The sequence below is a fragment of the Eriocheir sinensis genome, chromosome 53 (genome assembly GCF_024679095.1).
Source record: "Eriocheir sinensis breed Jianghai 21 chromosome 53, ASM2467909v1, whole genome shotgun sequence".
NCBI classification, from domain to species: domain Eukaryota; kingdom Metazoa; phylum Arthropoda; class Malacostraca; order Decapoda; family Varunidae; genus Eriocheir; species Eriocheir sinensis.
Genome location: NC_066561.1, coordinates 6464021 through 6473000, shown reverse-complemented (window position 1 = coordinate 6473000; position 8980 = coordinate 6464021). Strand labels below are relative to the sequence as shown.

Below are 8980 nucleotides of genomic sequence, written 5' to 3'. Positions count from 1 at the left end.
TGTTACCTGTCACCGCTTCCCCCAGGTGTTGACATACATGGTGACTGTACGCGGCTTATGTGTGTGCACGAGTGAGTGTGTACATAGTGGCCACATCCCAGAAAGGTGTACATGGATATTTGGTGTGAACATGGGCCGCGATAACGTACAAAGGATGCTAATGATGATGATGATGATGACGATGATGGTGATTAAATATAAAAGTGTCCCATATCAAAGGTGAATCTTGGTGCTTCTCTGGGCTGTCTTAGAGCGAGGATCTCTCTCTCTCTCTCTCTCTCTCTCTCTCTCTCTCTCTCTCTCTCTCTCTCTCTCTCTTTCCTTTGATATCAGCTTTCCGCTCAATAGTGACAGACCGCTTTAGTTTCCTCTGACAGTCCTTCCTCTCGTGTAATGGTCTCTCTCTCTCTCTCTCTCTCTCTCTCTCTCTCTCTCTCTCTCTCTCTCTCTCCGGAATATATTACTAAAGAAAACGGGGAACGCGGCAGCAAACAGGCATTTTTTAGAGGGGTGACTCGCTCAAACCACTTCTTCCCATTACTCTGTAGACTACTAATGTTAGCTGATCGCGTCGCTGTGGCAGTATGGCATTTCAGGGCATTTAATACTAGGGTAAGGCGATCTTTCACTTAACTAAGGCGTAAGGCGGCGGTGTGTGTGCGTGTGTGCGTGTGTGTGTATCGTACTATAGTCATATATATTGATGTACCTATTTGGGGCGTGTCTATTATATTTTCTCCTTTGTAATATCGCGTGTGAATGAGTTTTTAGGTTTTAAGTCCGTGGATTTTAAAGAGATGAACAAGCAGGGATTTCTATCATTCTTATTATCGGTGTGTCTGTCTGTCTGTGTGTCTGCTTGGAGATATATTACGTGTTGGGTTAATTGGTTACCTGGGCGAAAGGTGAGCCACAGGTACGAGTAGTGGTTTAATTAAGTGCAATATACAGGTAATCTCTAGCCGGTGTATATACCTGGGTGAGCTAATGAGGCGGTCCAGGTAATCTCCGGCGGATCCACCTGAGGGCCGTGATTGAACAGGTGTGTGTCCGGCTTACGTAGCGCTAATTGACGAGTGCAATACGCAGGTAATCTCTCCCTCCCACAGGCCAATCACAGGAGACGATGGTCGGTGTGATGGGGCGATGACAGGTGAGCCAGGTAGATACGTAAACATGGACAGGTAGATACGTAAACATGGGCAGGTAGATACGTAAACAGGGGCAGGTAGATAGGTAAACAAGGGAGACAGGTAAACAAGTGGGTAGGTGGGTAAACAAGGGGAACATAGGTGGGTAAATCAAGTGAAAGTGGTTTAAAAAGGGGGTAAATGGGTATAAAAAAAAGTGGGTAGGTGGGTGAAGGTGGGTATATGGGTAAGAAACATAAGGGTAAATGGGTAAAAACGTGGGCAGGTGGGTAAGAAAGATAAACAAAAATAGGGAGATGGGGAAACAAGGCTACATAGGTAGGTACACAAAGGTAGGTGGGTAAAAAAAAGTGGGTAGGTGGGTAAAGAATGGGTAAACAGTGATAGGCAAACAGGCAAAAAGAAAAGGGTAGGTGGGTTTTAAAAAAGGGTAAACAAAAGTAGATAGGTAAAAACATGGGTGGGTAGGTAAACAAAAAGGGTAGGTAGGTGAATATTAAGGGTAGATATGTAGATAAAAAAAAGGGTAGGCCTATAGGTAAAAATAAAAAGGGTAATTGGGTAAATTTAAGGAAGTTTGTTAATTAAGGGAGCACTTTTTTCCTCTTTAAATATATATATACTGTATTTCTGCATTCAGTGATGGTGATGATGATGATGATGATGTTACTTATGTATAAAGATATATAGACCTACTGTATCCCTGTGTTTGTGTGTGTGTTTGTCTGTGTGTGTGTGTGTGTGTGTGTGTGTGTGTGTCATCATGGTCGTTATACAGCAGTAATGCATGACTCAAGCACAGGAATAAGATAAATTAATACATAAATAAATAAATAAATATAGATAAACAAATAAATATATATAAAAAAATAACCACACATGCATAGCGTATATAATATTTTTGTATGTTGCTTACGAAACTAAAGAAGAAGAAGAAGAAGAAGAAGAAGAAGAAGAAGAAGAAATAGAAGAAGACGCTTTCAAGGCCTACATAAAAAAAAAGAAAATAGGCCTACAATGATAGCAAGAACAAACAGACAAACAAACAACCATAAACAACTCACTGCGGTCCTAAAGAAAAAAAAAACAGAAGATACATAAACTCCACATAAAAGATACATACACTATACATTATCTATACATATACCTCGAGGAGCAGCGCGCCGGGTGAATAAGTGTAGAATAAAACTAACATAAAATAATCGCTTTTTTTGAACGCTATTTTTGTATCTGTAAATAGGTGTAGATTAAGTGTAGGCACCCCCCACCCCCACCCCTGGTACACCCATCCGTGGTACACACCCTATACCCCCACCCCACACCTTCCTTCACATCTCCCTTATGCAGCCCTTCCCCCATACTTTTCAGACCCCGGATCTAACCTCACCTCCCCCTTCACACCCCCTTTTCACCATTTCCCGTACATTTCAGACCCCGGAACTTAGCTACTCACCTCCCCCTTCACATCCTCCCTTTAAATGCCTCTACAGCCCTTCCCATATCTTTCAACCCCTCAATTTATCACCTTCCCCCTTCACAGACTCCATTTTCACCCCTATACAGCCCTTCCCATACCTTTCAAACCCTCCAAACCTAACCTCACCTCTCCCCTTCACATCCTCCCTTCAAACCTCTTAACAGCCCTTCCCATACCTTTCAAACTCTCAATCTATCACCTTCCCCCTTCACACCCTCCCTTTACATACCTATACAGCCCTTTCCATAGTTTTCAGACCCCCAACCTAACCTAATCCCCCCCTTCACATCCTCTTCACCCAAATACACCCCTTCCCATACTTTTCAACCCCCCCACACCTTACCTCACCTCCCCCATTCACACCCTTTCCCCCCTTCCCATACCTTTTCGACCCTCCTCACCTTCTCTGCCCACCCCTTTCACATCCCTTCCTATACTTTTCATCTCACAAAAAAAGGAAAAAGATAAGAAACCAAAACAAAACCAAAAATGATGATAAAAAAGGATAAGACGAGGCATAATCTTGAGAGGATCACCTGTCTCAAGGGCTAATTAGTTCATGCTCACCTGAAGCAGAGTTTATTAGCCTAAAATTAGGTGTTTTGTTTGGCTTATTAGGGAGGAAGAGGAAGAGGAGGAAGAGGATAAGAGGAAGAGAGGTGTGTGGAAGATTTAGTAGAAGGAAAATATTGGTGGAGAAAAAGGAGTTTATGAGAAAGGAGAAAGAGAAAGTGAGTTGAAAGAGGAAGAGGAGGAGGAAGAGGATAAGAGGAAGAGGGTGAGTGTGCAAAATTTAATAGAAGGAAAATATTGGTGGAGAAAAAGGAGTTTATGAGAAAGGAGAAAGAGAAAGTGAGTTGAGAGAGGAAGAGGAGGAGGAAGAGGATAAGAGGAAGAGGAGGAGTGTGCAAGAGTTAATAGAAGGAAAATATTGGTGGAGAAAAAGGAGTTTATGAGAAAGGAGAAAGAGGGAGTGAGTTGAAAGAGGAAGAGGAGAAAGAGGAAGAAGGAGAAAGCAATGGATAAGGAGAAAGAAGAGGAGGAGGCAGAGAAGGAGTAGGACGAATAGAAGGAAAAGGAGGAGAAGGAGGAGGAGAGGACAAAGAAAGCAATATGGATGTCACACGAGTCATACACTGAATGAGCCAACCGTCACGTAATGAATAACACGTCAGGAAGAACATAATTTCACTTCAGTTACTCATCCATTCATTTTCTCACCTCATCTTCTCATCAGCTTAACCCTTTCCTCTCATCTCTTCATTAATACATACACCTCCTCACCTCCTGGCCTCTTCATCTCATCTCCTTGTCATATATTACGCTAATGACCTCATTTTTGGATATCTTACCTGAGCAATCACATTCACAGGCTCAAAATTGCTTTCTTACCTGGTTCTCCTTCGCTCTCCTTCAATAACTCACTCACTCATCCAATATTCAGTTACTCATAAAAAGTCGATGTTTTGCCATATATAAGAAGCCTGTCTCCTCCTCCTCCTCCTCCTCCTTCTTCATATTTCCTTTCCTCCATGGTTCAGCTCTTCTTCCTCCCCTTCTTCTGTCACACTTCTCTTCCTTCCTTCCTTCCTTACTCCCTCGTCCCTCCTTCCTTCCTACCTTCCTTCTGCCCCACTTTTCCTTCCTCCTTGCTTTCAGGGTCCCCTAATTCCTCACTTCCTCCTCCGCTCCAGTATTTTTTTCTTTCCTCCGTGCCTCATTCCTCCCCTCCTCCCCCTCTCTGTCCTCCTTCCTTCTCTCTCTCTCTCTTCATCATTTTCTTGTCCGATTCTCCTTTCCTCCTTCCTCTTTAATCTTCTCTCCTTCCTCTCTCAGTTCATGTCTTTCTGATTTCCTGCGTTTTTTTTTCTCTATATCTCCCATTCCCTCCATCCCTCCACCTTCTTTCCCTCCTTCCTTCCTACCCTTCCTCTCATCCTTCCTACTTCTCTTCCTCCCATTTTTATCCTCCCTCCATCTATTCCTCCTTCCCATTTTTCCTTCCCTCTCTTCCTCTATTTTTTTCCTTTTATTGCTTTCCTTCTTTCCTCTATTCCTTTCCCTATTTTTCCTTCCTTTAATTCTACCCTCTGTTCCTCTTTCCCATCCTTTCCTTCCCTCTGTTCATATATTCTTCCTTCCATCTTTTCCTTCCTTTTTACCTCCCTCTCTCTATTCCTCCCTTCCTTTCCTCCTCCTTCTCCTCTTCCTTCCATCTTTTCCTTCCTTCCTTATCTCCCTCTCTCTATTCCACCCTTCCCTTCCTCCTCCTCCTCCTCCTCCTCCTCCTCCTCCTCCTCCCTCCCTTCCTAATGTATGGGGAACGTGTATACCTCTCCACCTGGTCCCGTATGCACCAAAAAAACGTACACACTCACATATGTGTGTATCCACTCACTCCACATGTACAACCCGATCCTGTGTATGTGTGTGTATGTGCGTGTCACAGTAAGTACACACGGTGGAACTTACACATGTACGTCGTGCTAGCCTCAACAAGTGCACATGTAAGTTGATCTTCATGTGCACCGATTTGCTTTATGTGTACGTTCATGACAAAAAAAATATACATACATGGATGGTGATTTTTTTACGTACATATATGTAAACCTTTTTTCCCTACCCCCTTACACCCCCCCCCCCCCAATTTGGTGTGTACACGAATGTCTTTAGAAATTTGTATGTGTGTATGTATGTATGTATGTATGTATGTATGTATGGACTCATGTATAAACGAATGTAGGTATGAATAAATGAATGAATGAATATATGTATGTATGTATGTATGTATTTGTGTGTAAGTATGTATGTATGTGCGTGTGTGTGTCCTGCCAATCCACCTTGTACAGGAGAGACAGGCGTGCCAACTTCTCCCCTTTAATTGGCAGCACTGCGGTTGTATCTCTAAACTTCGGTGATGTTGGCAACTCTGTGTCTCTTGATGTTAGTAATTATCGGAGTGTGTGTGTGTGTGTGTGTGTGTGTGTGTGTGTGTGTGTGTGTGTGTGTGTGTGTGTACCCCGTGTAGACTCTAATACATGTATGACTCGTATATTATAAATGTATGAATAAAATGTAGAAATGTATAAGATGAAAATATTATTTGACCTCTCTCTCTCTCTCTCTCTCTCTCTCTCTCTCTCTCTCTCTCTCTCTCTCTCTCTCTCTCTCTCTCTCTCTCTCGTATTTTTATTCTTCCTTTTTTCCACCTCTTGTTGCTTATTTTCTTACTTGTTTTCTTACTTTCCTTACTTGGTTTACTTTTTTTTGCTTTCTTCCACCTCCTCTTTCTTGTATTCATCCTCCTCTTATACTTCTGATTTTCTGCTTCTCCCCCAGTTTCATATCCTCTTCCTTCTACTCCACCTTCTCCTCTTCTTCCTCCTCCTCTCCCCTTCCCTTCCGGTACAATCCCTTTATTCCGAAGACTGAAATAATCATGGCCGAATCGAACACTCCGCATCGATAAAAGATACTTAAAGAAGAGAAATACGTGCAGCCTGAAAAGACGGACAGGTAAGACGCAACACCTGGCCAACACACCTTTATTAAACACACCTGTACAGACCGTATTACAACACACACACACACACACACACACACACACACACACACACACACACACACACACACACATACTTGCACATACCGACTTACACTCACTTATACAAACACAAACATACATATACAAATTTACACATACACACACACATACATATCTTTGCACACCTTTCACAACACACCTTAACACACACCTTTGCACACCTGAGTCTCGTTTTTCGCACCTGCCAGCCGTGAATTCATTAGGACTCTTTCATTACCTGGATTTTTGCGGTGTTAAAATTCCATTAATTAAGGAATATTCAAACAGAGGGAGGGGCTGATGCTCTTAAGGATAATGATGATGATGATGATGATTCTACACAACTGATAATGATGAAAATGATAACAAAATAATGAGAAATAATGATGATGGTTTTACACAATTAATAGAAACTAACATGGTGGTGGGGACAAAAACAAAAACAACAACAATAATAATAATGAAAATAATAATAATAGCTCATCAAAATTACTCAAAGGCCCAATTAATAAACGACAAAGTAACGAGACAACTTCAAAAACAAACAGCAAACACACACAAAAAACTCGCCCACAGGTAATTAGGTGACACTCATTAGCCGTGAAATTAATCTTTCCGGCTCCTATTTATTGCTTATTTACCTGCGAGAGGGACTTAATTACGCCGATAATTGCTCGGCCACCACGCGGGAAAAATAATGAATACTTGGAGTCTCAACTTATCGGAACAATTAATCACCGCTGACCACACCACCGCTAACACCACCACCACCACCACCGCTAACACCACCACCACCACCACCACCAACACCACCGCCACTACCACCGAGCCCACCACCACAACCACCACCAACACCACTACCACCGCCACTACCACCAACACCACCTCCACCGAGCCCACCACCAACAACAACACCAACACGACCACCAACACCACCACCAACGCCACCACCACCACCATTAACCCCACCACCACCACCACCAACACAATAAACACCACCCCCAACATCACGTCACCACCACCACCAACACCACCACCACCACCACCAACACCAACACCAACAACACATTACACACCACCGCCAACACCACCACGTCACCACACCGGCCGCCGACACCACCACTACACTAACCATTCCCACCACCACCACCACCAAAAACAACACAATAAGCACCACCACCACCATCACCACATTACCACCACCACCACCATTACAACCATGACATTTACCACCACCACCACCACCACCACCATCAACACCACAACTACCACCATTATCACCATCACTACCAACACAATAACACCATCATCACCACTACTACCTCACCAAGAATCCCCACCACAACCACCACCATCACCACCACCATCACTGCATTAAAGACTATCACCACAACCACCACCACCACTATCACAACTAAAATCACAGTAACCGCAACAAACATCATAATAACCACAATCCCCACCACCTCCTCCACAACCAATTCAATCACCACCACCATTACTACCACCCTAATTACCACCACCACCTCCACCACCACCACTAACACCTGCGAGCATAAGCCCTTTGACTCACCGGTTCGGAGCTTCGTCTCACCTGGCGGGCACATTCGAAGCAATTAGTGTTCCGGTTGACCCTTTGATTAGCTTCACTTCTCTCTCTCTCTCTCTCTCTCTCTCTCTCTCTCTCTCTCTCTCTCTCTCTCTCTCTCTCTCTCTCTCTCTCTCTCTCTCTCTCTCTCACCTGTATACACTTTGCATACCTGTACAGCACAAATAACAGGACTCCCCAACGCTTAAGCGGTCAGGGAGAGTGGCGACATGACCTCACCTCGGCTCGACTCTCCTCCGAACACAACTATCTCCTAACCTGTCGCCTAAGGGTTATAAGGCGACTCACGTGTTTCCCACTCGGCCATAACTTGGATACCTGAGACCGCCAATTATAAGGGGCAGCGGAGGGTGACACGGGGAAGTGGCTATCGAAAAACCTGCTCTGGACGTCATTGGGTTGGTTGGAGGGTAATGGAAAGGGTTCGCGGTAATGTGTATGTATGTAGTTAAGCGGAGAAAGCAGCGTTAGGGAAGGGATTGATGGGATTAGAAACGATGACGGGGAATGAGTATGCCGGAGAGTAGTTAAAGAGATAGAGTGAATGGATAAGAAGAGAAACGAATAAGAGGAAATAGTGTGTTGAAGAGAAGTTAAGGAATTAGGAAGTAAATGGAAGAGAAGAGATGGGAAAAATGAAGGAATGTAAGGGAAAGAAATGAGATGAGAATATGATAGAAAAAGAAGGGAAACGAAAATAGGGAACGAATGTGGGGGTGAGATAGGAGGTGAAAATAAACAAAGAGAAGTAGTGTGATAAAGGGAATGGATGAGAAAAGAAAAGAAAAAGGGAGCTAATGTGGTGTAGAGGAAATAAGAGAAAACATGATAAAAGGAGTAGTGATAAGAAGTGGATTGATGAGAAAAACGGAGAGGGGAACTAATGTGGAGGAGAGGAATGAGGTGGAAAAATGATCGGAGGAGTGTTAAGAAGCGGATGGATTGATGAGGACAGAGACGAAGAGGGAAAAAAATGTGGAGGAGAGAAATATTGAAAATGTGATAAAAAGAAGACACGTTAGAGAGAAGAGAAAAAAGCGAAGAAGGAAAAGAATATATATGAAAAAATGAGGTGAAAATATGAATAAACGAAGGAAAAATCTTGACACGAAATAAAAATGCTGAATACAAATAATACAAATGTTAATCAAAAGAAATAT

At 43.2% G+C, this 8980-nt stretch overlaps 1 long non-coding RNA gene across 1 annotated transcript; it reads right to left on the bottom strand.

Annotated features, from left to right (window-relative positions):
* Positions 1 to 259: 259 nt before the first annotated feature.
* LOC126983290 (uncharacterized) lies at positions 260 to 5711 on the bottom strand. The gene is made up of 2 exons (XR_007735763.1): positions 2828 to 5711; positions 260 to 2676 (listed from the first exon to the last, which is right to left on the bottom strand). It is a non-coding gene; the product is annotated as an uncharacterized LOC126983290 (long non-coding RNA).
* Positions 5712 to 8980: the final 3269 nt, after the last annotated feature.